Source organism: Lepisosteus oculatus, unplaced genomic scaffold, assembly GCF_040954835.1.
Source record: "Lepisosteus oculatus isolate fLepOcu1 unplaced genomic scaffold, fLepOcu1.hap2 HAP2_SCAFFOLD_48, whole genome shotgun sequence".
In the NCBI taxonomy this organism is placed as follows: domain Eukaryota; kingdom Metazoa; phylum Chordata; class Actinopteri; order Semionotiformes; family Lepisosteidae; genus Lepisosteus; species Lepisosteus oculatus.
Window position 1 is genome coordinate 774,557 of NW_027168020.1, and position 25,278 is coordinate 799,834.

Consider the following 25,278-nt stretch of genomic DNA (forward strand, 5'->3'; position numbering starts at 1 on the left):
TAGAAGCCATTGTGGAGTTCAGCAACTGCAGGTCCTAGAAGTGGGGAAGGAATTTTAAAAGAGAAATTGAATTACAATACAGAAGGAATGGCTGAGGGATCACTGAAATATATATATACAAATTCCAAAGACTGAGTCCATATAGAAACAACTACCTTTCATTTTCAGTATAAGAAAAAAAAAACATTATCTTCCAAAGCATCATAAAATTGTCCCTTCTTCCAGACTCTACTTCTCTCTTGTAGTAGTATAGCAGACCTTTCCAGGTGAGCAGATCACAGAGTCCGAAATGAGCTTCCTCCATCAAGCAAAGTACCTGAACATGACTCTGTCTTCATAAAAGCGCCCCTGTAATAAAGAAATTAAATCCGAAATCAAGAGGGCAGTTGCCTACTGAAATACAAGAAGTCATCAATTTTAACCTAGCAACACATTAAAGGCTGCATCTATACAAGTACGATTCTAGAAATGCTCACCAGATTACGTTTTAAGAAGGAACTGCGCCTCAGGTTCCGCCGAGATCTTAACTCGGATGGCAGGATTCAGAGTCCGGAGTGCGGACTGATGGCGCACGGAGAGTCCATATACTGTGGATCCCTCAGTGATCTTCCGCGTATTCAAACCGCCAGCGTGTGACTCCCCTGTCCCCGTGACCTCATTGCTCTGCTCTCTCCTCTGTGCAGCTGAGCCCGACTCACGGTAAAATGGAAAAAAATATGCCCTCGACGTGAGATTTATTCTGGAGCGAGCCAGTGTTGCGCATAGCTGCCTTCAAAGCAGTTAACCCAGGTTCGATTCCCGGCCAACGCAGTTACGAATGTTTTCAAATGCTGTCATGAGCCTTGGATTGTGACTAGCAAAGCGAAGCCTTTTGAAAGAGCTAAAGCACTGCAAAACGGAATTGAAGGAGAATCTTACAGGGGATTCTGAGCAGTGTCTGCATACATGCAGTCAGATAAAGGTGCTGAAAGCTTGAGCTACTCTCAATGTCATGCTGCCCTTCCCCGGAGTAAATCTGTTACATTGAAAGAATGCTTCTGGCAGGTTCAAAAAGAGACCCTTGTTAATTGGAGAAATCAATGATTTCGAATGAATTCTGTATGCGTTAAAAGACAGCTATACACAGAAAACATGCAGGACACTGCTCATGATGTTTCCCGAGCAGAAACACAGTGCGTTTTTCCAAGCCATTTGACAAAGCCCACCCACTGAAAACTGCAGCAGATCGTGTAAAGACGTTCAACTTTGTAACTACTGCACGCACAGGAAGCAGAATAAATTCCTCTTTTCAAACTGTCAAAGGTTTGCTTTGCGAACGCTGCAGGACATCGCACAATCTCTTTTGAATGGGGACAAACGATTTCTTATGGGGCGCAGTAAGTACAGACGTTTAAAATGCTCCACTCATGCCGACGATGCAGCATGAAGAAGCGCAACCTAACGTTTGACAGACAAAAGCCAGGCGCCGCTACGAGCAATATGAAATCATACTGACAAGCACACGGCGTTTCGCGCTGACACAAAAGTAATCTCGACAGACGCTGTTCTCTGCATAAAGCTGAAAGAGCTAAAGAGCGTTTCTGTTGACACGTAACAAGTTCGTTTCTTTCTACCATGATATCACCGTGACCAAATCTGTCTTTAAACACCTTGCTCAGTCTCTGACGAGACTGTCAAAAATTGCTTTCGCCGATTGTATTGCAAACCGGCGGAAGCGGGGTATTGGGAAAAGTTTTCAACTAGCAATAATCGCGCCTCGGCTAACCCTCACAGGCTACGATACTGCCACTGCGCAAAGCTGACGGTTGCCAGGCAACCGCGGGGATCCTATGGAAATCGTTATCGATCGTGTCATGGCATGTCGTTGCTATAACGCTTCATATTTGTCGTCTTCTTCTTCTTCTAGCTTGAGGTTTTGAAGAATTTCATGACAGACAAGGGCTCCGTTGGGAACAAAGGGCGTTGTGAGAAAACCGTTGCTTATTTTCAGCAGCAGAAATACAACCCTTTAAATACAAGATGACAGAACAATGACGAAGGGCATGCCGGGAGGAACTCATGCACTACAGAGGAAAGGGGGCGGGCACGTACAGTTCACATTCAAGCCACAAGTACTCCTCTTGGATGTTGCACAAACAAATCCTAACGTCTTGAAAGCATTGCAGCATGTTTGTGTCCCACTTCCCGTGGCTGCGGGACGACTGACACGAACGGACAAACACAATCTGTGGCGTTTAGCGTGACATAGTCTTGCAGGCATCGTGCTGTCTCACTGCAATATTATACCGCTGGAGGAAACAGTCCATCTGGCCATGAAACTCATTTGAACGTCTAGCTACAGCAACTAACAATATCATGATTTATTCAGGATGTGTGGAATCAGCACGTCCCTGAGACAGCTTCCGAAATCGTGAGCATTCTCTGGTGGTAGGGGCGTTCAAGATGGCGCTCAGGTGGGAGGTAAAGTTTAGTGGTTGGGGAGTTTTTTTGAGTTTTTCATGACCTGAATGTTAATTTTTGCTTTTTTTGACTACAGAAAAATAAGGACTTGACTTACTAGTTGTTTAAACTTCAGTTATAATTGAAAGAAAAAAAAACGATTTTTTTTTAGGTTTAAAAAGTCCGATATGAGTAACACTGGGAAAAGAAAAGAGAGTGCTGGGTCTTCGAAGGAGAACTCTAAGATACCTCAATCGTATATGTATAGCACTACAAAAAAATCGATGGCAACTAAAGGGAAAAGTGAAGCAGCTGCAGGGGCAGCAAGAGGGCGGAGGCGCCGCGCGCCCGGCCGAAGTGTTGGACCGGTGCGCTTTACGTGCTGAAATAAACACGCGACAGCCCCGAAATGTTTCCAGAGTGCTGTGCACTGAAGACTTGCCTGGTGCTCCTCCGTGCAGATTCTTTGTCCTCCTCCAGTGCGGGACGAGCCAACACAAGGGAGCGCATTCGCCAACATCCAGGCACGCAATGCGATTTGGAAAGCAGCTCCTTTCCAAAGAGTTGCACACGAACGATCCTTCAGTCCCGCTCGGGGGGCACGGAGCCCCCGCCACACACAGCTTCAAGTAGCGAGTCAGGCGCCAGGGCTTTCGCTTACGGCCACACCACCCTGAACACGCCCGATCTCGTCTGATCTTGGAAGCTAAGCAGGGTCGGGCCTGGTTAGTACTTGGATGGGAGACCGCCTGGGAATACCAGGTGCTATAAGCTCTTGCTCTCCCGGCCAGCAGGGGTCGCCGTTGGTGCCGTAGGCTTTGGGAGGAAAACCTGCAGGATGGAAAGGTGATCTATAGCCTCATCTCTAGAGATGTTTTGTTGCTGTGGCATGTGTGTGACCCATATTCAAAAAAAAAAAAACCCGTCTGTAAAACGAATATCGAAGCTGCCTCTAAATCTGCAAATGAAGATGAGTCGATAAACCACTCGTTTTTCGTATAACTAGACATATATTCATTTGTTACCGATTTCATTCATTGAGCACGGATACAATAGAGGTACAGCCATTCACTGTTTGACATGTCTGCACTGGTACAGAACCCAGCAATCAGAAAACGGGTGAAACTGTCTTTAGACTCAGCATACAGTACCGAGGCCCCCCATGACCAAATAAAGGCTAACCTCGATAATCAGCCTAAAGAACGCAGACTACAGCAAAACGACTGACTTTGAAAAGGGAATGAACGTCCGGAAGGAGTAGTGGAACTAGCTTGAGATGCTTCTCCGGACCCCTAACTAAAAGCCAGCGAGAACCAGCAGAGGCGTCCACTCCTGTCGAACCGGGATCCTTCCGCAGCCACGCAGCTCGTGGTGTCCTAACCCTCCCGTATCTGATTTTGGACCAAGCACATCAGGGGAGAGCGCGAACGCAGTCCCCCACTACCAGAAATTATGCAGTCGAGATTCCCACATTTGGGGAATTCGCAGGGGTCAGCACAGCCGGAGTGCAATGGCCGAGCCTCGCCCTGGGTGAACCTCCTTCTTGATCAAGGTATCTCCCCTGCCAGGTAAGTATGAGTTAAACAGGCCCCTGCAAGCGGCCCGCACCCACAGCACAAATCGCGCAGCCTAGGCCACCTCCTCGCCCCGCACACCACCGCCTCCTGCTGGGCCCACTCTTTCACACACTCACACGCCACACTAACACTGAAAAGTGTGGGCAAAACGAGAAAACGAGCGCGCCGTTTCCTACACATCTGCAGTCGCCGTTGCGCATTCGCAGCATGTCCCGGGATGCAATTCGGCCTCATTTGCATAACTCCAGACCGGCAGATCGCCACGCAAGCTCGCGACGTGCGCCTGCCACACACCGAACAAACCTTTTCAGCAATTTCCAAAAAACGGGCCTGCTCGCCTGCCCACAAGGCTCCGTCTCTTACCTGCTCTCCAGAGCCTGCTGCCTTCTGTGCTTTTCTCTCGGCACCGCTGCAGTGCACACAACTCCTGCAGTGGGAGGGGGGGAGAAAGTTCCCGCGCTCCGCCGCAGGGAAGGCTCGCTCCGTGCGCACACGTCCTTTCGATGCCAGTCCAACAAGTGCTCCGCATTAGCTGCGTCGGGGCTCCGGCGTGTCGCACCTCACCTCACCTCGCACTGCCCCCTCCTTGAATGTCTGCCGCTGGGCATGCCCCGCTCTCCTCCGCCTTATCTTATCGCGTGTGAGCACCGACAATGGCCACAACGCCGGGGAATGGCACCTGTAAAGTGTTAATTGGGGCACAGGAACAGCCCGTCTCGTCTCGGGGGGGCTGGCTTCAGAGACAATACAGCAAACACAGCGGGGCGGGGGAAGAAGACGACACCACACATGCGGGTACATTCAGCTCCGGCGGGAACGAGACATTTGTCGGTCTTTTCAAGTGCCGAGAGCCGAGCAATCCTTCACTTGTATCGTTTCTCCCCGGTGACTAGATCTGGCCCTGCGACTCTCGACTGGGCTCACCCCCGGGGCAGCCCAGCAGGTGTGAGCCTGGCCGGCACCCGGATGGGAGATTCCACCCCGGAAAAGCTCCGGTTGCTGCTGCTCCTGCAAGAGGTGTGACTGGGACCAGTAGGGAGCGCTCACCCTGCGGGCTGTGTGGCTCTCTTACGCCCCAGCCACCTGATGGCGACACTCTGCTGCACAAACAGGTGCCGTCCTTCGGGGGAGGCGTCAAACCTAGGTCCCGACCCTCCTTGGCCATTAGGAAACCCCAGGGCGTCTCTCAAAAAGAGACGCCGGGGGTGTCCCTCTGATGTTAGTGCTCCCCTTTACACATCAGTCGGGGTCTCCTCCTAATCCCCGTCTCACCTGTAACAATCAATGACGAGGCCCCCCTGTCCGTGAGATTTAGTACTCGCGCAAGAGACCGGGGGCAGAGCGCGAACGCGGTCCCCAACCCCCCACAAAGTGCGCGCTCCGGGTTCCCTCTCGGGGCCCTGCAACACAGCGGAAGGGCAGCGAGAAGGAGCCTCTTGCTCTGACGCCGCAAGGCCACAAGAGGGCGGAGGCGCCGCGCGCCCGGCCGACGTGTTGGACCGGTGCACTTTACGTGCTGAAATAAACACGCGAAAGCCCCGAAATGTTTCCAGAGTGCTGTGCACTGGAGGTTTTTGTCTGGTGAAGACTTGCCTGGTGCTCCTCCGTGCAGATTGTTTGTCCTCCTCCAGTGCGGGACGAGCCAACACAAGGGAGCGCATTCGCCAACATCCAGGCACGCAATGCGATTTGGAAAGCAGCTCCTTTCCAAAGAGTTGCACACGAACGATCCTTCAGTCCCGCTCGGGGGGCACGGAACCCCCGCCACACACAGCTTCAAGTAGCGAGTCAGGCGCCGGGGTTTTCGCTTACGGCCACACCACCCTGAACATGCCCGATCTCGTCTGATCTCGGAAACTAAGCAGCGTCGGGCCTGGTTAGTACTTGGATGGGAGACTGCCTGGGAATACCAGGTGCTGTAAGCTTTTGCTCTCCCAGCCAGCAGGGGTCGCCGTTGGTGCCGTAGGCTTTGGGAGGAAAACCTGCAGGATGGAAAGGTGATCTATAGCCTCATCTCTAGAGATGTTTTGTTGCTGTGGCATGTGTGTGACCCATATTCAAAAAAAAAAACCCGTCTGTAAAACGAATATCGAAGCTGCCTCTAAATCTGCAAATGAAGATGAGTCGATAAACCACTCGTTTTTCGTATAACTAGACATATATTCATTTGTTACCGATTTCATTCATTGAGCACGGATACAATAGAGGTACAGCCATTCACTGTTTGACATGTCTGCACTGGTACAGAACCGAGCAATCAGAAAACGGGTGAAACTGTCTTTAGACTCAGCATACAGTACCGAGGCCCCCCATGACCAAATAAAGGCTAACCTCGATAATCAGCCAAAAGAACGCAGACTACAGCAAAACGACTGACTTTGAAAAGGGAATGAACGTCCGGAAGGAGTAGTGGAACTAGCTTGAGATGCTTCTCCGGACCCCTAACTAAAAGCCAGCGAGAACCAGCAGTGGCGTCCACTCCTGTCGAACCGGGATCCTTCCGCAGCCACGCAGCTCGTGGTGTCCTAACCCTCCCGTATCTGATTTTGGACCAAGCACATCAGGGGAGAGCGCGAACGCAGTCCCCCACTACCAGAAATTATGCAGTCGAGATTCCCACATTTGGGGAATTCGCAGGGGTCAGCACAGCCGGAGTGCAATGGCCGAGCCTCGCCCTGGGTGAACCTCCTTCTTGATCAAGGTATCTCCCCTGCCAGGTAAGTATGAGTTAAACAGGCCCCTGCAAGCGGCCCGCACCCACAGCACAAATCGCGCAGCCTAGGCCACCTCCTCGCCCCGCACGCCACCGCCTCCTGCTGGGCCCACTCTTTCACACACTCACACGCCACACTAACACTCAAAAGTGTGGGCAAAACGAGAAAACGAGCGCGCCGTTTCCTACACATCTGCAGTCGCCGTTGCGCATTCGGAGCATGTCCCGGGATGCAATTCGGCCTCATTTGCATAACTCCAGACCGGCAGATCGCCACGCAAGCTCGCGACGTGCGCCTGCCACACACCGAACAAACCTTTTCAGCAATTTCCAAAAAACGGGCCTGCTCGCCTGCCCACAAGGCTCCGTCTCTTACCTGCTCTCCAGAGCCTGCTGCCTTCTGTGCTTTTCTCTCGGCACCGCTGCAGTGCACACAACTCCTGCAGCGGGAGGGGGGGAGAAAGTTCCCGCGCTCCGCCGCAGGGAAGGCTCGCTCCGTGCGCACACGTCCTTTCGATGCCAGTCCAACAAGTGCTCCGCATTAGCTGCGTCGGGGCTCCGGCGTGTCGCACCTCACCTCACCTCGCACTGCCCCCTCCTTGAATGTCTGCCGCTGGGCATGCCCCGCTCTCCTCCGCCTTATCTTATCGCGTGTGAGCACCGACAATGGCCACAATGCCGGGGAATGGCACCTGTAAAGTGTTAATTGGGGCACAGGAACAGCCCGTCTCGTCTCGGGGGGGCCGGCTTCAGAGACAATACAGCAAACACAGCGGGGCGGGGGAAGAAGACGACACCACACATGCGGGTACATTCAGCTCCGGCGGGAACGAGACATTTGTCGGTCTTTTCAAGTGCCGAGAGCCGAGCAATCCTTCACTTGTATCGTTTCTCCCCGGTGACTAGATCTGGCCCTGCGACTCTCGACTGGGCTCACCCCCGGGGCAGCCCAGCAGGTGTGAGCCTGGCCGGCACCCGGATGGGAGATTCCACCCCGGAAAAGCTCCGGTTGCTGCTGCTCCTGCAAGAGGTGTGACTGGGACCAGTAGGGAGCGCTCACCCTGCGGGCTGTGTGGCTCTCTTACGCTCCAGCCTCCTGATGGCGACACTCTGCTGCACAAACAGGCGCCGTCCTTCGGGGGAGGCGTCAAACCGAGGTCCCGACCCTCCTTGGCCATTAGGAAACCCCAGGGCGTCTCTCAAAAAGAGACGCCGGGGGTGTCCCTCTGGTGTTAGTGCTCCCCTTTACCCATCAGTCGGGGTCTCCTCCTAATCCCCGTCTCACCTGTAACAATCAATGACGAGGCCCCCCTGTCCGTGAGATTTAGTACTCGCGCAAGAGACCGGGGGCAGAGCGCGAACGCGGTCCCCCGCCCCCCACAAAGTGCGCGCTCCGGGTTCCCTCTCGGGGCCCTGCAACACAGCGGAAGGGCAGCGAGAAGGAGCCTCTTGCTCTGATGCCGCAAGGCCACAAGAGGGCGGAGGCGCCGCGCGCCCGGCCGACGTGTTGGACCGGTGCGCTTTACGTGCTGAAATAAACACACGAAAGCCCCGAAATGTTTCCAGAGTGCTGTGCACTGGAGGTTTTTGTCTGGTGAAGACTTGCCTGGTGCTCCTCCGTGCAGATTGTTTGTCCTCCTCCAGTGCGGGACGAGTCAACACAAGGGAGCGCATTCGCCAACATCCAGGCACGCAATGCGATTTGGAAAGCAGCTCCTTTCCAAAGAGTGGCACACGAACGATCCTTCAGTCCCGCTCGGGGAGCACGGAACCCCCGCCACACACAGCTTCAAGTAGCGAGTCAGGCGCCAGGGCTTTCGCTTACGGCCACACCACCCTGAACACGCCCGATCTCGTCTGATCTCGGAAGCTAAGCAGTGTCAGGCCTGGTTAGTACTTGGATGGGAGACTGCCTGGGAATACCAGGTGCTGTAAGCTTTTGCTCTCCCGGCCAGCAGGGGTCGCCGTTGGTGCCGTAGGCTTTGGGAGGAAAACCTGCAGGATGGAAAGGTGATCTATAGCCTCATCTCTAGAGATGTTTTGTTGCTGTGGCATGTGTGTGACCCATATTCAAAAAAAAAAACCCGTCTGTAAAACGAATATCGAAGCTGCCTCTAAATCTGCAAATGAAGATGAGTCGATAAACCACTCGTTTTTCGTATAACTAGACATATATTCATTTGTTACCTATTTCATTCATTGAGCACGGATACAGTAGAGGTACAGCCATTCACTGTTTGACATGTCTGCACTGGTACAGAACCGAGCAATCAGAAAACGGGTGAAACTGTCTTTAGACTCAGCATACAGTACCGAGGCCCCCCATGACCAAATAAAGGCTAACCTTGATAATCAGCCTAAAGAACGCAGACTACAGCAAAACGACTGACTTTGAAAAGGGAATGAACGTCCGGAAGGAGTAGTGGAACTAGCTTGAGATGCTTCTCCGGACCCCTAACTAAAAGCCAGCGAGAACCAGCAGCGGCGTCCACTCCTGTCGAACCGGGATCCTTCCGCAGCCACGCAGCTCGTGGTGTCCTAACCCTCCCGTATCTGATTTTGGACCAAGCACATCAGGGGAGAGCGCGAACGCAGTCCCCCACTACCAGAAATTATGCAGTCGAGATTCCCACATTTGGGGAATTCGCAGGGGTCAGCACAGCCGGAGTGCAATGGCCGAGCCTCGCCCTGGGTGAACCGATTTCGATTTTTAAGAACTTTATTTTCTTTTCACAAAAAAATACAGGACATCACAAATCAGAAAGCTTTACATTCATATACATACTTAAAACAGTATATATGATCACATCTCATTACATTTTGACATGGTAACAGTTACATAGCAACAATTTTCTTTTTTTCTGGTGCAAATCACATTCTTTACTTAAACTTGATAATGTTTTTCACAGTTTCTTGAGATATTGACCTATGCTCTCTATTTCCCACAGATTTTCTGCTTCCTCCCTCCCTTCTCTCCACAGATCTCTGAGGTAATAGTTCTCTCGGGTGATGAACAGGGCCAGGCTACCTGCTGCCTTGACTGGGATCTCGATGCCTTTGAACAGCCCCATGTTCCTCACTCTCCACAGGGCAACTTTCCCACTGTTCACCACGGCCCAGATCCTGTCAAACACGTCAGGAGGAAGTTTGACAGGAGAGATGCCGTATATGACGAAAGCAGCGGTCAGGGTAAATTGGGGCGAGAGAGCCAGCAACCAATCTTCAAACTGTGCCCAGAAGGCCTTAGCAAAAAAGCAGGACCACAGGAGATGGGATACAGTCTCCTCCTCGCCGCAGCCCACCCTAACGCAGCGAGGGCTGGGGGTGAGGCCCCTACGGTACAAGAGAGTTCGTACCGGTAAGCACTGGTGGACGACACTCCAGGCTAAATCTCTGTGAATGTTGCACAGAAACTTAGAGGATGTGTGTTTCCACACCTTCCTTGTTTGGGCTGATGTTAAAATGCCCACATGGGTCTGCCTATTGTTCTGGGGTGCAACGAAATCTTCCAGTTTTTGGACGCTGACATCTCGGAGGGGAATATGGCCAATTGGGTGAGATCTTAGAAAACTTTTAACTGTCCCATAAATTGCAGGGCATGTGTCAGAGAGTGGGACGTCCAGCTTGGGTCTGACACCCCACACTCTGAACACCTCCCTACCTACCCAGAGCCTGGAAAAATAAGTCCAGGTACGCGCTGCAGGTGCTGTTGCAAAGCCTCTCAGCACAGAGGCCAGGAAAATGCACAGCAGCTTCGTAGCAATATCTGGGACAGACTTCCCCCCTGAGGGTAGCGGCCTGTACATTATTTCCCTTCTGAGTCTTTCCTGCTTCCCACCCCATAGAAATTGAAACATCAATCTCCTCATCACCGCCGCAACACGGTGTGGGATTGGGAAGGTAGAAGCCAGAAAATTCAAGACAGGCAAGAGCTCGGCTTTGATGACCAGCACCTTCCCTGTCATGGTGAGGTCTCGGTCCTTCCATTGCATCAGTTTTTTGTTTAAGATTGGCAATTTGTTCTGCCAATTTACTGTTCCCATCTCTTCTCCAAAATACACCCCCAGGACCTTAATTCTCTTCTCTTGCAGCCTGAGATCATGTCCTTCTTTTGGCTCCCTCCAGTTCTGATAAAAAATCTCACTCTTAGATTTGTTAATTTTTGCGGAGGAAGCCAAAGAGAAACGATCACAGCACTGCAGAGCTCTGCTAATTGAGGCATTGTCAGAGAGGAGCAGGGTGACGTCATCCATGTATAGAGATGTCTTTACCTCTCCTCCCCCACTTCCAGGCACTGGTATCCCATTAATGGCCTGATCCTGGCGCAAGGCACAGGCTAAGGGCTCCATAGCCAAAACGCATAACAAGGGGGATAATGGGCAGCCCTGCCTCACCCCTGAACAGACTTCAAAGGGGCGTGATCTATTGCCATTAACCATGACTCTGCTGTTGCTACCTGTGTACAGCAGGTTAATCCACTTTCTCATGATGGGGCCAAACTTCATGTGCTCAAGTCCCGATGTTAAGTACTGCCGGTTTAGGCGGTCAAAGGCCTTTTCTAGGTCTACACCTAAAATGCAAAGAGGGAGGGAGCGATCCTCAGAGTACAGACAGACATCCCTCAACAAGGCCAGGTTGTCGCTCATCAGGCGTCCTGCTATCCCACAAGTCTGTTCTTTCCCTACCAGTGAGGCCACTACATTTTGTAGGTGCAGGAAAAGGGCTTTGGACAGGATCTTAGTGTCCACGCCTAACAGGCTGAGGGGTCTCCAGTTCTTTATGTCATTTTTTGCTCCTTTCTTAAACAAGAGAGAGATAGTGCCTTCTCTTAAGGAGTCAGGCAGCAATTCTGTCTTATATCTTTCCTCGAATAGGACCAGTAGCGGATCCTGAAGCAGATCCCAAAAGGTGCAATAAAATTCTTTAGGGAGCCCGTCAGCACCTGGAGTTTTCCCCTTCTGTAAGCTCTCCATAGCCTGTCTCAGCTCTTCTACTGTCAAATCCCTCTCAAGTACTTCCCTATCTTCTTCACTCAAAACGTTTTCTAGCTTTGAGGTAAAAAAATGAATTTCTTCATCCTTTACCTCTGTAGAGCTGTACAGTCTTGAGTAGAAGGCCTCGGTGCAGGAGAGGATAGCACTCGGCTCTGTTCTCTCTCGTCCCTCCTCATCAACTACACTTTCCATGACAGACTTGGAGCCTACCACTTTCCTGAAAAAGAAGCGAGTACACTTCTCATTTTCTTCCAAGAACTGCACTCTGCCTCTTAACAGCACTCCTCGACTACTTTCTTCGGCTATGCTCCGGATGTCCTTTTTTAAAAGGGTGATATCCTCGAGCACATCGAAGCCACTGTGCAGCATCGTGTAGAGACGCTGCAGCTGCTTCTGTTTCCTGGCTAGCACTCCTCTCCGTCTGGCAGCAGCCTTCCTTCCCTCAGCCATGAAAAAGGTCTTTGTCCTCATCTTCACCTCCTCCCACCACTCTCCTACTGACCCGTACAGACACTGCAAGGACAGCCACTGTGATAGTTTCTCCTTGTAGCGGGATACTACCCCCTCGTTCTCTAGCAGCTTTGTGTTGAGTTTCCAGAGGCCTGGGCCAAAGACAGTCCCGCCCTGGAGTTCCACTCTACACCCTAAAGCCTGATGATCTGAGAAGAAGACAGGCTGAAGAGTGACCCCAACAACTTTCACTCTCTCTGAGACAAAGCAATAGTCAATTCTGGAGCTGCTATTCCTCCCTGACCATGCATATCCTGCTGTTGTGGGATATATACATCTATATGTGTCTGAGAGTTTAAAGTCTTGAACTAAGTTTTGCAGGGCCAGTGAGCTGGAATCCAATTTTATCGGAGAGCTAGACTGCCTGTCTGTGTGCTCTAAGATACAATTAAAATCCCCTCCCACTATCACGTCTGTGCTACTTAACAATAGGGGAGAGAGTGCCTTGAGTAGCTCCACCCTTCCTCCCACGTCAGTAGGACAATACACATTGATTAGCCGCAGGTTAACGGTCCCCCATTCCACATCCACACACAGCAACCTGCCATCTATGACCCTCTGAATACTTTTCAATTTGAAAGCCCATCCTTTGAAAAGAATGGCCACGCCAGAGGCTCTGTTGTTATTGTCCCCTGACCAAACAGAAGGCCCTTTATCCCACCTATCTTCAAAGTTTTGATACCTCTCTTGATAGGCTAAAGCACACTCCTGCAACATCAACACATCTCCCTCTCTCTGCTGGAGGTAATCAAAGACACACTGACATTTAACTCCATCATTGATACCTCTGGTGTTAAGAGAAATTATGTTTAGAGCCATATTACATAAGAAAGTGGAACCAGTCTTTACAAAACACATTTCTCTTCGGTCTCACCTGTTACCTTCTTCTTTTTCTTTTTCTTCTTACCAATTTCCTGCCAGCCATCCTCTGAATGAGCCTTCATCAGGGTGGCAGCAGTAAAAGCATTCACGGAGTCCATTTCAAGGAAGGGGGTAGAGGGAGGGGTGGAGGGGTTCCAGCTGTCCCCATCGCCATTCTCTCCTTCCTCCTCGCTCGGGGAGAAAACAGAGTCATTTTTCCTTTTCCTCAAGTCCAGCTCCTGGGAGCACTGAGGGGAAAGGGGTGCAGCCGATGCACCAGTCTCCTCTTCCCCCTCACCCACCAGCTGTTGCAGATCCTCCGTGATGGACTGGATGGAGGAGAGGAGGGCATCTGTAGCACTTGCAGAGTCTGAGAAAAGCAGCTCCGCTGAATCCTGGGTATCGTCGCTGGACCCGCTCCACCGGGGGGCCCCACACTGGCCCTCGTTCTGAGGAGCAGGAGTGGGGGAGGGGTCCTCGCTGTTCTCGGGGGTTTTCAAACCCTCGTGCTTGTCTGGTGCAGTCTGCGGTTGTGGGAGCGTAGTGGATTTCTCTTCCACCGGCCCCGGAGCCACAGCAGGACTGATCCTGGCTGGAGGCTGAGACTCTTTGTCCAACAAGGGTTCTTTGTTTGACTTGTTGTTTGCTTTGGCTTTTCGGGCCGGTTTGGCTGAAACAAGCACTGCCTCATCCTTTCTCATTTTGAGTTTATTGGCGTAGGCGTGAGGGCAGTTCTTAAAAACGTGTCCTTCCGAGCCACATAAATTGCACTTTGGCAGCATTGAACAGTCAGAGGCTAAATGTCCCTGTTTGCCACAGGTCTTGCAGCATTTCACAGTGCAGGAAGATGCCAGGTGTCCCACAGCACCACAGCGCCGACACACCTTTGGTTGTCCCACATAAAAAACATAGCCATTGCAGGCGCCCAGCCGGATTGTAGAGGGCAGGTGCCTTAAGCCTCCATTTACATTGTCCGGTAGTAAGCGAACCTCGAAAATTTGTTTTTATACCGTCAACATCTCTAACCTCAGTTCCATGGTGGACGGTGCAGTACTGGTTAAGCCAGGTGTGAATGTCCTCCGTCTTTGCCAGTTCCGAGAACATAACAACATGCACCGTTTTCCTCTCTCTCTGTGTCAGAGGCTGCAAGTTGATCTTCTCAAGTGCAGGAACTTTCCCTCTTTTTGCCTCAAACACATCCACGCATTGTTCAAACAGAGGATAGGTACCAAATACAACCTCAAATGCTTTCTGACCTGGGAGAGCAAAGATGAAATCCAAGTGCCGAGGTTCAAAGCCAAGTTCCTTCTGTAACACTTTTCTGCTGAACTGCATACGATCCATGAACAGGTCATCCAAAAGCTCAAAACGTACAGCATTCTTGCGGGATCCAAAGGTTGCCATCTCAAACTGCAAAACAAACACTGCTTCCACAAAACAAGAAAACAATCCAACTACTCCAACTACAGGCTGATCAAGGTATCTCCCCTGCCAGGTAAGCCGAGAGCCGCAGGCGATGAGCCCGGAGCTGAACGGGCCCCACTGGCTCGTTTGTAAGGCCAGGTGCATTGCCAACCACGACCGGCAGGGCAGAGGCCTTGAAGGCAGCCTGGGCTCCTGCAGCTGTCCAGCCACGCACTCTGGTTTCTCTTCATCTCGTACAAATCTTTTGCCTTTTACTAAAGATTTCCATGAAGAGGAGCATGAATGAGTTCCATACAATTTTTGTGCTTTCCTGCCTTCGGGTGGGGCGCAGCTGGGCTGGTCAAAGAGAGAAAACAAAACCGCTCACAATCACTCTTATTACTGCGACTGTGGCCGTCTGCTCTGCGAGTCCTCGGTCTCCGCCTGTCTGATTGGTGCTCTTTTCTTTGGGGGGCGGGAAGTGTCCGGCCGCAAATATGAAGCGTTACAGCAACGACATGCCATGAGACGATTGATAACGATTTCCATAGGATCCACGCGGTTGCCTGGCAACCGTCAGCTTTGCGCAGTGGCAGTATCGTAGCCTGTGAGGTTTAGCCGATGCGCGATTATTGCTAGTTGAAAACTTTTCCCAATACCCCGCTTCCGCCGGTTTGCAATACAATCGGCGAAAGCAATTCTTGACAGTCTCGTCAGAGACTGAGCAAGGTGTTTAAAGACAGATTTTGTCATGGTAACATCATGGTAGAAAGAAACAAGCTTGTTACGTCTCAACAGAAACACTCTTTAGCTCTTTCAGCGTTATGCAGAGAACAGCGTCTGTCGAGATCACTTTTGAGTCAGCGCGAAACGCCGTGTGCTGTCAGTTTGATTTCATATTGCTCGTAGCGGCGCCCGGCTTTTGTCTGTCAAACGTTAGGTTGCCCTTCTTCATGCTGCATCGTCGGCATGAGTGGAGCTTTTTAAACGTCTGTACTTACTGCGCCTCATAAGAAATCGTTTGTCCCCGTTCAAAACAGATTGTGCGATGTCCTGCAGCGTTCGCAAAGCAAACCTTTGACAGTTTGAAAGAGGAATTTATTCTGCTTCCTGTGCGTGCAGTAGTTACAAAGTTGAACGTCTTTACACGATCTGCCGCAGATCTTACAAACGAGCCAGTGGGGCCCGTTCAGCTCGGGGCTCATCGCCTGCGGCTCACGGCTTGCGAGCGTGCCCAATCCGTGCGATAACTCGGAAAACACCCGGCCACACTGTGCCGGAAACGACGCACTCTGGGAAGCCGCTATGCAAAGCGAGGTCCCAAGATCCCCTGCAGCCGGACACTTCCTGCCCCCCAAAGAAAAGAGCACCAATCAGACGGCCGGAGACCGAGGACTCGCGGAGCAGATGGCCACAATCACCATTACAAGAGCGATTGCGAACGTGCTTGTTTTCTCTCTTTGACCAGCCCAGCTGCCCGCCACCCGAAAGCAGGAAATCACAAAAATTGCAGGGAACTCATTCGTGCTCCTCTCCACGGAAATCTTTAGTAAAAGGCGAAAGAGTTGTACGAGATGAAGAGAAACCAGAGTGCATGGCTGCACAGCTGCAGGAGCCCAGGCCGCCTTCAAGGCCTCTGCCCTGCCGGTCGTGGTTGGCAATACACCTGGCCTTACAAACGAGCCAGTGGGGCCCGTTCAGCTCCGGGCTCATCGCCTGCGGCTCACGGTTTGCGAGCCTGCCCAATCCGTGCGATAACTCGGAAAACACCCGGCCACACTGTGCCGGAAACGACGCACTCTGGGAAGCCGCTATGCAGGCAAGGTCCCAAGATCCCCTGCGGCCGGACACTTCCCGCCCCCCAAAGAAAAGAGCGCCAATCAGACGGCCGGAGACCGAGGACTCGCGGAGCAGACGGCCACAATCACCATTACAAGAGCGATTGCGAACGTGCTTGTTTTCTCTCTTTGACCAACCCAGCTGCGCCCCACCCGAAGGCAGAGAAGCACAAAAATTGCATGGAACTCATTCATGCGCCTCTCCACGGAAATCTTTAGTAAAAGGCGAAAGATTCGTATGAGATGAAGAGAAACCAGAGTGCGTGGCTGCACAGCTGCAGGAGCCCAGGCCGCCTTCAAAGCCTCTGCGCTGCCGGTCATGGTTGGCAATGCACCTGGCCTTACAAACTAGCCAGTGGGGCCCGTTCAGCTCCGGGCTCATCGCCTGCGGCTCTCAGCTTGCGGCCGTGCCCAATCCGTGCGATAAGTCGGAAAACACCCAGCCACACTGTGCCGGAAACGACGCACTCTGGGAAGCCGCTATGAAAAGCGAGGTCCCAAGATCCCCTGCGGCCGGACACTTCCCACCCCCCAAAGAAAAGAGCGCCAATCAGACGGCCGGAGACCAAGGACTCGCGGAGCAGACGGCCACAATCACCATTACAAGAGCGATTGCGAACGTGCTTGTTTTCTCTCTTTGACCAGCCCAGCTGCCCGCCACCCGAAAGCAGGGAAGCACAAAAACTGCAGGGAACTCATTCGTGCTCCTCTCCATGGAAATTTTTAGTAAAAGGCGAAAGATTTGTACGAGATGAAGAGAAACCAGAGTGCGTGGCTGCACAGCTGCAGGAGCCCAGGCCGCCTTCAAGGCCTCTGCCCTGCCGGTCGTGGTTGGCAATACACCTGGCCTTACAAACGAGCCAGTGGGGCCCGTTCAGCTCCGGGCTCATCGCCTGCGGCTCACGGCTAGCGAGCGTGCCCAATCCGTGCGATAACTCGGAAAACACCCAGCCACACTGTGCCGGAAACGACGCACTCTGGGAAGCCGCTATGCAAAGCGAGGTCCCAAGATCCCCTGCGGCCGGACACTTCCCGCCCCCCAAAGAAAAGAGCGCCAATCAGACGGCCGGAGACCGAGGACTCGCGGAGCAGACGGCCACAATCGCCATAACAAGACCGATTGCGAGCGTTTTTGTTTTCTCTCTTTGACCAGCCCAGCTGCGCCCCACCCGAAAGCAGAGAAGCACAAATATTGCATGGAACTCATTCATGCTTCTCTCCGCGGGAATCTTTAGTAAAAGGCGAAAGATTTGTACGAAATGAAGAGAAACCAGAGTGCGTGGCTGCACAGCTGCAGGAGCCCAGTCCGCCTTCAAAGCCTCTGCGCTGCCGGTCGTGGTTGGCAATGCACCTGGCCTTACAAACTAGCCAGTGGGGCCCGTTCAGCCCCGGGCTCATCGCCTGCGGCTCTCGGCTTGTGGGCGTGCCCAATCCGTGCGATAACTCGGAAAACACCCGGCCACACTGTGTCGGAAACAACGCACTGTAAGGCACCTTGAAGCGTGCACCCCCAACATTCTTCTTTGCACATCTGTGAAAGGTAAACTCTTGAGCAAACTCTGAACCAGCTCTAAGGAAACTAATCCGATTAGACGTTACTTTGACTCATCCTTTAAGGGACCCTTGATAATTGGAGAAATCAATGATTTCGAATGAATTCTGTATGCGTCAAAAGACAGCTATACACAGAAAACATGCAGGACACTGCTCATGATGTTTCCCGAGCCGAAACAGTGCGTTTTTCCAAGCCATCTGACAAAGCCCGCCCACTGAAAACTGCAGCAGATCGTGTAAAGACGTTCAACTTTGTAACTACTGCACGCACAGGAAGCAGAATAAATTCCTCTTTTCAAACTGTCAAAGGTTTGCTTTGCGAACGCTGCAGGACATCGCAAAATCTCTTTTGAACGGGGACAAACGATTTCTTATGGGGCGCAGTAAGTACAGACGTTTAAAAAGCTCCACTATTTTTATGTGCCATTTTTTGCTTATTCACTTACTATTTTAATCAAAATAATATTAAGAAAGATCTGTATGTATTCAGATAGTATTATTATTGTTCATACTTACTCGTCAAAAGAGGATTGCTGAGATATTTGCGGATATACTTCTACGTTTGAAAAACGTGTCCAAAATGGTGACCAACGAATACTAGCAATGCATTGTGGTATATAACCGGAAAATATGCTGGGTTCGATATTTTCTCAACGTATGCGTTTATTAATGTTGTCGATATTATGGTTGAAATTTAACATTGATAATACATCGCGGCTATGTGCCCCCTGCTATGAGCTGATGTGCAATTTTAACGCATGCAGTTAGTAAGGATCGGTCACTGTTGTATGGTATTATATACAGTATAATGACATTATGGAATAGGATGGGGACAGGCCTGGCATCACGGGGGGAGGGAGGAATGTCGCCCCTTCAGTTTTGGGCAAAAAGATGTACCTAACTTACCTAGGAGTATACGGCACTCTGCACAGTGTACGAAGTAAATTATTTTCGCAGTAATTAATTTACACGTGTATAATAAATATAGTAAATATAATAAATTAATTACTGCGAAAATTACTTCGTACACTGTGCAGAGTGCCGTATACTCCTAGTTGCGGCACACACGATACATACAGTAAAAAGCCTCAGGCACTGTGTTAGATGTGTTTTCGACGTTATATATGCGTTTATTAATGTCGTCGATTTTACGGTTGCAATTCGACTTTGATTATACGTCGAGGCGACGTATATATACGTATAGCCGTATTTTCGCCGTGAATATACGTATATTCGACGAATCAGTGCCCACTGGGTAAACTCTTCAGCAAACTCTGAACCAGCTCTAAGGAAACTAATCCGATTAGACGTTACTTTGACTCATCTTTTTACGCTAGGGTTAGGGTTAGCATTCCCACGCTACTTAGACACTTTGTTTACGCTCAGTGCTTGATTTTGGGAACTTCAGGACGAGTGGGAATTTTCTCCTATCTGTCAATTCTGTTTTGTTTTGGAGACTCTTGGCTGCCTATGTTGTACAGTGCAGCGTGAAGGAAACATTTTCCAAAACTGTGTCAGCTCAAAAGTTGTAAGAAAACCTCTCCAGCTGCTTTAACTCTCTTCATTTTTGTCATTTAATGTGACACTCGATGTATAACTGGAGCCTCACATATGCAAATGGTGAGGCTCCAGTTCGACACCCAGTTCAATACCACTTTACAGTAAATGACAAAAGCATGGCAGACTGTGCCGGACCGGCAGATTACTTCCGCTTATTTTTACCATATTAAACAATGGAAATCCAACCACTTGCATTTGTGACACTTGATTTTGGCTGCACCTAAGACACTCTTAAATCTTCAAACACATTTCTCTTCTCCCGCAACACTCTTGTCTGTCGGCGCTATGTGGCAGCGTTGCATGACAACCCATCTCACCACGGAAAGGAACCTAACAGCTTTGGTAAGAGAGGAGAAAAGGACCTGGCCCGTACGCGGCTCAAACCCGCAACCTTGGCGTTACTAGCACCACCATCTAACCAACTGAGCTAACCGACCTCACAACAGTGGTCCTCTCTGTGCTGCAAAAAATCAAGCTCAGGGAATTTCTTTTGTCCTTTGAATAGAAAGCCGTGTAATTCAGTGTACGGGCTTTCTCGTGCAGTTTCATAGTTCTTGTAACCCAAATCCTACACTGGCCTGAAGTGCCCCCCCATTTCACAGCATTTTTCAGCTGATTTAAAATGTACCTAAAGGAGAAGCATTATTGAAGACCATCAATTACCAAGAGCTTTTGTCAAAGGTTTTGGTGGTCATTTTTAATGACCACAGAGCACTATGACCTCGGTTTTACATCTCATCCAAAAGACAGCGCCCTTTTTCCAACACAGCTTCTCCGTCACTATATTGGGACATTGGGACCCGTACAGACCTCAGAGTGAGCGCCCATTAACACCACTTCCAGCTGGAAGCTTTGTTTTTCCCTGTAGCTCACCCTCATCCTGGTACTGACCTGGCTCACACCTGCTTAGCTTCAGTGGGTTTTCAGTTGCGAGTTGCAAAAGTTGGGATACAAGTGTAGCGGCAATGCTTGTTAATAAGACAGAATTAAGCGTTGGTATGCTGTCCTAAATGAAGCCCCATCTCACCCCCCATCTCTGTGGTGCAGCCACAGAGAAAGTATTCATGCAGACTGATTTAAGTTGTTTTCTTTTGATAGGGAACAGCTCCCAGACAGGGATGCACTTAGCTAAGCCTGGCTATCATGATCAATGGTCATCCATTGGCGCCTATCTGTCTAGGGAGTGCTGAATGGACATCTGGACTGCATTCTTAAGTGTCAAGAGTAAGTGACTTATATCTCACCTTGACCAACCAATCAGGGACTGGCAGGGCGTGGTAATACCACGTGGGTCTCCAATGCCCGCCAAACTCTCAACCAATCAGCACACATCTGTGTCTTGGTCAAAAAGGGAGCGCAAGCTCAGATCGGGGCTCTCCTTGGCCATTTTCGCGCATCCTCAGAGACAATCACGTGACAACTGCTGTTGTCTGCATAGGGACTTGGACTTTGTTCTAAGCGCGAGGCCAAGCATCCCGTACGTACTCAGAATTCTACTAACGTGAATGCTCCGTTTGATCAACGGCAGCCTACAGTTGGACCCTCGTCGACAACCTGAATAGCTTATTCAGAAGCAGCGCTGGACCGGGAACGAACCAGTTTCTTCCCAGGCAAAAGAGTGACTTGTGAGGACTCGCGGTCACACTCTGTGCATAGAGACTTTCTACTAGCCAGCCGGACTGCTGGTAGATCCCCTCGGAGCAACGACTGCCCTGCGCGCCGCAGTCAGATTCCTCCGCCCGTCCTACTCCGAGCTGCACCTTGACTGGTTGGCTGGTAGCCAGAGGACGCCGACACAACGCCCATTGGACAACCGCTGGAACAGAGGCTGCAACAGAGCTTGTCAGCTGGTTTGGTGTTCGTGCCGGGAAATTCCAAATCCATACACAGTGGATAAGTTAACCCCATGTTCTACATTGCGTCTCGAGAATTCAATTGTACCTCAACACAAGTTGTTATCAATTTAATTCATGAGTAATGTATTTACTTCCGAGTTTAGAGTAACAATGGGTAATAACACTGATTAGCGATTTGGTAACCGAACGATATATATTGACATATATTCTCTGTTGTGTATCTCTTTGTGTTTGCATCTCTTCGAGATTATATATCTTGTATATTGATAACCCTCACAGTAAGGTCTGCCGCTCGTATCCAGGCAGACTAGTATATGTTTGGTGCACAATTTATATTAATAAATGTATCTCGTGTATTGAACCCGTGTGTGTGCGTTGTTAGTTGTTCTGGCGATTGATTTTCTAAAAGCCCCAACGAACAACCTCGTGATTACTGCTACAATTAATAAGTGTCTCAGTAAACCCATCAAACCACTACATTTAATGGCGTCCCTGGGTGGGCGAGTTTAGAATGAAATGAGACTCAATCGCACAGAATAACTGATGTTGCTGTGAGTTCAAGTTCAGCACAGCACCGTGGCTTTTATACGCGAATACCGGGTGTGCTGATAACTGCGTAAAGAAATCCCCCTGTTTTCTAGCGTTTAGTGTAACGTGTGCTGATTGGAAATCCATCTGCTCGGGTGTTTAGATTCCATACTGTATTTTGGTAAAAGGAAAAAAAGTAATACTCTTAAAGTTTCTCTGACGTAATGACAATGGCTGCTAAAATGTCTGAAGTGGAGTCGCTTATAAGTACTATTTCTAGCGACGACAATCCTGTTTACTGGAGCGGTATCGAAAAGTTGAACTTTGATGATATTGAGAAGCTGCAAGTAGATTTAGTAGCTAAGGTAGCGAACCAGCTTAACACAGGAGGGTCTGTGAACGCAGTTCAGGTCCTATCTAGTTTCGCCTTAAATCTAGCTAAACAGCTGGAACTGTCTTTGTCCGAGCTGACAAAGTTTCAAACGCTTCAGGGAAAGCTAGAAAGATATAAGGCGGAGCGAGTTGAGTTGTTGGATATAATCAGAGAAAAGAGAGTGAAAAGTGAGGAAAGTGAAGACAGACTCAGGGAAGTTTTAGGTAAATTAGATGACCTGTCTGCTAGAGAAACTGCGGCTGAGGTAGCTAGGAGAGACCTAGAAGCGAGCTTGAAAGAAAAAGAAAAAGAAATTGAGAGTTTAAATGAGCTCAGCCAGGAAAGGCAAAAGGAGTTAGATGCTGCCGTACTGGAAGCAAAACAGGCTAGATCCCACTTACATGCCAGCCCACCTAGCAGCCCGGAGCGCTCACCCAGGAGGTTTCTCCCGGCCAGGGTCTGTGGTCGGATCGGCATGGGGGAGATCGCCGAGTCCTGCGCGAGACGCAAGGGCGATTCAATTCAGGCATAGACCCCCTGCTCCTGATCACGGCCGTCTCCCTGCCCACGGAGAAACTGTAAAAATTAACCTCCACTCCCTGAGGCAGTTAGCCAAAGATGTAGAAAGGTTTGACCCGACAGTGTCAGGGAATAATGTGGAGACCTACATTGATGAGCTGAGATATACTTTGCAGTTTATGCCCGAAGCGTCCGAACAGGAAAAGGCTATGTTAGTAAGGAAAACTACCAGCCGAGCGGTCCACGAGTGGATGTCTAGACAAGGACCTGAGGTCTGTAATAGCTTTGAGGAGCTGTGTCAGGCAATGATCGGAGAATTTTCGGCTTTTATAGATCCCATATCTGCCGTGGCCACAGCGCACCATATTAAGCACGAAAAAGCTGAAGCCCCTCGCGACTATTACCCCTATTATATAATATTTTACTATTATATAACTTGTAAAATATTACCCCCGGTCCATTCTCTTCCAAAAGTGAGAAACACCTGTTTTCTACATTTTGTCTGTTTTAAAACCATATCTCTTTAAACCAAACCAAGAGTTTGTCTTTTGCACTGATATTCTGATTCATTTCAATTTCAAAGAAAAAAAAAAACATTATCTTCCAAAGCATCATAAAATTGTCCATTCTTCCAGACTCTACTTCTCTCTTGTAGTAGTACAGCAGACCTTTCCAGGTGAGCAGATCACAGAGTCCGAAATATGCTTCCTCCATCAAGCAAAGTACCTGAACATGACTCGGTCTTCATAAAAGCGCCCCTGTAATAAAGAAATTAAATCCAAAATCAAGAGGGCAGTTGCCTACTGAAGTTCAAGAAGTCATCAATTTTAACCTAGCAACACATTAAAGGCTGCATCTATACAAGTACGATTCTAGAAATGCTCACCAGATTACGTTTTAAGAAAGAACTGTGCCTCAGGTTCCGCCGAGATCTTAACTCGGATGGCAGGATTCAGAGTCCGGAGTGCGGACTGATGGCGCACGGAGGGTCCACATACTGTGGATCCCTCAGTTTTCTTCCGCGTGTTTAAACCGCCAGCATGTGGCTCTCCTGTCCCCGTGACCTCATTGCTCTGCTCTTGCCTCTGTGCAGCCGAGCCCGACTCATGGTAAAGTGGAAAAAAATATGCCCTCAACGTGGGATTTACTCTGGATCGAGGATAGATGTCACCTTTTTATCGTTGAACAGGATGTATGTGATGTGGCGACTAGGTTCAATTTTGTATCCTTTTAAAAGATTAAGGACTGGGGTGAGCGGGATTTATCACCCTTTCAGCTAAGAACCCGACGTGAGCACCGTTTAAGCTGCATAGACTCGGTCGTTTAACTCTTCTCCATTAGCAGGGTTAAGGTTAAAGAAAAAAAACATTGCTGACTTCTTTTTTTTTTGCCAGCCGCGAGCGCTGATTAGCGAGGTTTGTATTTCATGTTTTGCAAGTTGCATCCATTTTAAGAAAAACAAGTCGTTCAAGACAGGAAATGAATACTTGCATTTAATTAAGTCTAGGCGTATGCGGTTGTCCATAATGACCAGTTCTGTTCGAGAACACAGCACAAAAAAAGGCACCGCTGGGATTCGGACCCAGGATTTCTTGTTTACTAGACAGGCGCTTTAACCAACTAAGCCACGGCGCCCCGGGAGTAGTGTTTTTTTGCAGCCACTTGGACACACCACTCAGACACATCTGCATTCGGTGTGTGCTCCGCCTGCTCGCTGAGCAAGTTGCCACCTTTACATACAATAGCAACATCGACACCAAGAGAAAGGATGACAAATGGCTTTTATCTGGAACTTTTCATGTCCAAGGAGCTCAATGTGCTTTCTGTGTACAACAGGGCCACTGAACTCCACACTGGCCACTGAACCACAGCAGTGGCTTGCTGGCTTGACATCTCCCAAGGAAAATGTTGAAATCGCATGTGGAACAGGAAAAGGACCCTCGAGTACGAGGGAAAAAAAAGAAAAAGATCATCTGGAGCGTGCCAACCCGTGTCTGGACAGCCCAGTTTCATTGACGAGGTGGCCGAGTGGTTAAGGCGATGGACTGCTAATCCATTGTGCTCTGCACGCATGGGTTCGAATCCCATCCTCGGCGCTCTCTATGTCTGACACGTGTGCCTGTTAGATGTTGGCCCTCCTTCTGTTTGCTCCAGTACTAGAGCTGTATATTTTCTAGCGGTGGCTGAACATGGTATAGTAGGCTAACGTCGGTATCGAGCAGTGGCAGTAACAGTATTTACGTGCCGCTGCTGCCAAGTGGCTCTGGGTTGAGACCGCATTTTCACTTACTTGCAGCACAAACGGAGAAAGCGATTTTTGACAGTCTCTCGAGAGACTGCGCTAGGTGTTTAGGGATAGACTTTGTCAGTTCCCCCTGGGATGATGGCCTTTCAAATAGTTTGTGATTCCTCTAGACGTTTATACAGTAGAAGCCTGCTTCGTGGCTTAAATCCAAGCTAAGGAAACGAGTTAGAGGTCTGATGCAGAACTGCACTGTATGTGTGAGGAAAGCTGCCCCCTTCTGTTCCATGTCGACCGAACAGAGGACTGT

The 25,278-nt window shown here is 50.0% G+C and overlaps 14 non-coding genes across 14 annotated transcripts; 6 read left to right on the forward strand and 8 right to left on the reverse strand.

Annotated features, from left to right (window-relative positions):
• Positions 1-1,658: 1,658 nt before the first annotated feature.
• On the reverse strand, positions 1,659-1,800 carry LOC138230199 (U4 spliceosomal RNA). The gene has a single exon (XR_011186234.1). It is a non-coding gene; the product is annotated as a U4 spliceosomal RNA (small nuclear RNA).
• Positions 1,801-3,094: 1,294 nt separating this feature from the next.
• Positions 3,095-3,213, forward strand: LOC138230185 (5S ribosomal RNA). Its single transcript, XR_011186221.1, has one exon. It is a non-coding gene; the product is annotated as a 5S ribosomal RNA (ribosomal RNA).
• Positions 3,214-3,851: 638 nt separating this feature from the next.
• LOC138230105 (U1 spliceosomal RNA) lies at positions 3,852-4,015 on the reverse strand. Its single transcript, XR_011186150.1, has one exon. It is a non-coding gene; the product is annotated as a U1 spliceosomal RNA (small nuclear RNA).
• Positions 4,016-5,822: 1,807 nt separating this feature from the next.
• On the forward strand, positions 5,823-5,941 carry LOC138230346 (5S ribosomal RNA). Its single transcript, XR_011186373.1, has one exon. It is a non-coding gene; the product is annotated as a 5S ribosomal RNA (ribosomal RNA).
• A 636-nt stretch (positions 5,942-6,577) lies between these two features.
• Positions 6,578-6,741, reverse strand: LOC138230106 (U1 spliceosomal RNA). The gene has a single exon (XR_011186151.1). It is a non-coding gene; the product is annotated as a U1 spliceosomal RNA (small nuclear RNA).
• A 1,807-nt stretch (positions 6,742-8,548) lies between these two features.
• On the forward strand, positions 8,549-8,667 carry LOC138230071 (5S ribosomal RNA). Its single transcript, XR_011186119.1, has one exon. It is a non-coding gene; the product is annotated as a 5S ribosomal RNA (ribosomal RNA).
• Positions 8,668-9,303: 636 nt separating this feature from the next.
• LOC138230154 (U1 spliceosomal RNA) lies at positions 9,304-9,473 on the reverse strand. Its single transcript, XR_011186195.1, has one exon. It is a non-coding gene; the product is annotated as a U1 spliceosomal RNA (small nuclear RNA).
• A 5,256-nt stretch (positions 9,474-14,729) lies between these two features.
• LOC138230267 (U5 spliceosomal RNA) lies at positions 14,730-14,846 on the forward strand. The gene has a single exon (XR_011186297.1). It is a non-coding gene; the product is annotated as a U5 spliceosomal RNA (small nuclear RNA).
• Positions 14,847-15,076: 230 nt separating this feature from the next.
• LOC138230223 (U4 spliceosomal RNA) lies at positions 15,077-15,218 on the forward strand. The gene has a single exon (XR_011186258.1). It is a non-coding gene; the product is annotated as a U4 spliceosomal RNA (small nuclear RNA).
• Positions 15,219-15,977: 759 nt separating this feature from the next.
• Positions 15,978-16,092, reverse strand: LOC138230277 (U5 spliceosomal RNA). Its single transcript, XR_011186307.1, has one exon. It is a non-coding gene; the product is annotated as a U5 spliceosomal RNA (small nuclear RNA).
• A 390-nt stretch (positions 16,093-16,482) lies between these two features.
• Positions 16,483-16,599, reverse strand: LOC138230295 (U5 spliceosomal RNA). The gene has a single exon (XR_011186325.1). It is a non-coding gene; the product is annotated as a U5 spliceosomal RNA (small nuclear RNA).
• A 393-nt stretch (positions 16,600-16,992) lies between these two features.
• On the reverse strand, positions 16,993-17,107 carry LOC138230312 (U5 spliceosomal RNA). Its single transcript, XR_011186342.1, has one exon. It is a non-coding gene; the product is annotated as a U5 spliceosomal RNA (small nuclear RNA).
• A 391-nt stretch (positions 17,108-17,498) lies between these two features.
• Positions 17,499-17,615, reverse strand: LOC138230307 (U5 spliceosomal RNA). The gene has a single exon (XR_011186337.1). It is a non-coding gene; the product is annotated as a U5 spliceosomal RNA (small nuclear RNA).
• Positions 17,616-24,740: 7,125 nt separating this feature from the next.
• On the forward strand, positions 24,741-24,822 carry trnas-gcu (transfer RNA serine (anticodon GCU)). The gene has a single exon. It is a non-coding gene; the product is annotated as a tRNA-Ser (tRNA).
• The last annotated feature ends 456 nt before the right edge of the window (positions 24,823-25,278 follow it).